The sequence below is a fragment of the Carlito syrichta genome, unplaced genomic scaffold (genome assembly GCF_000164805.1).
Source record: "Carlito syrichta isolate Samal-C Ts95f unplaced genomic scaffold, Tarsius_syrichta-2.0.1 Scaffold303139, whole genome shotgun sequence".
Taxonomy (NCBI): domain Eukaryota; kingdom Metazoa; phylum Chordata; class Mammalia; order Primates; family Tarsiidae; genus Carlito; species Carlito syrichta.
Genome location: NW_007247235.1, coordinates 455803 through 456297, shown reverse-complemented (window position 1 = coordinate 456297; position 495 = coordinate 455803).

Sequence of the window (495 nt, the reverse complement as noted above, 5' to 3'; positions counted from 1 at the left end):
AGCCGGGCCGCTGACACCAAGGGCGGCTCCTGCCCAAGTCTTCGCGGGTGTGCGCCGGGGACCGACGGCGACAGGGGGCGGGGCATTCGAGGGGGCGGAGAGGTCGCCGTCCTCCGGGCGGGGAGCGCGGGCAGTGCGCCGCAGGGGGGCGCTCCTGGCGCTCCGACGGCCGGGTCCCGCGGCCTCTACCGGGTCGGGACGCCGGGTGGGGTTGGGTAAGTCGCGATGCCCCCACGAGCCCGCCCGGGGGTCATTCTGGCCACACCCTCCCGCCCCGCTGGGTGGGGTAGGAAGGGAGGGAAGTTTGGACACGAGCCAAGGTCCAGGAGCCGCCCGCACCCCTGGCACTGTTAACCCCCCGCGGATCTGGCTCAGAGAACCGGCTCAGAGCTTGGAGGAACCGCGTCCTCAACCTAACCCGGGCGGCCTTCCTGAAGGAGGAAGGGGGCGCGGGGACTCGGCACGGTGCGGGGCGCCGCGGCAGGAGGAGGCGGG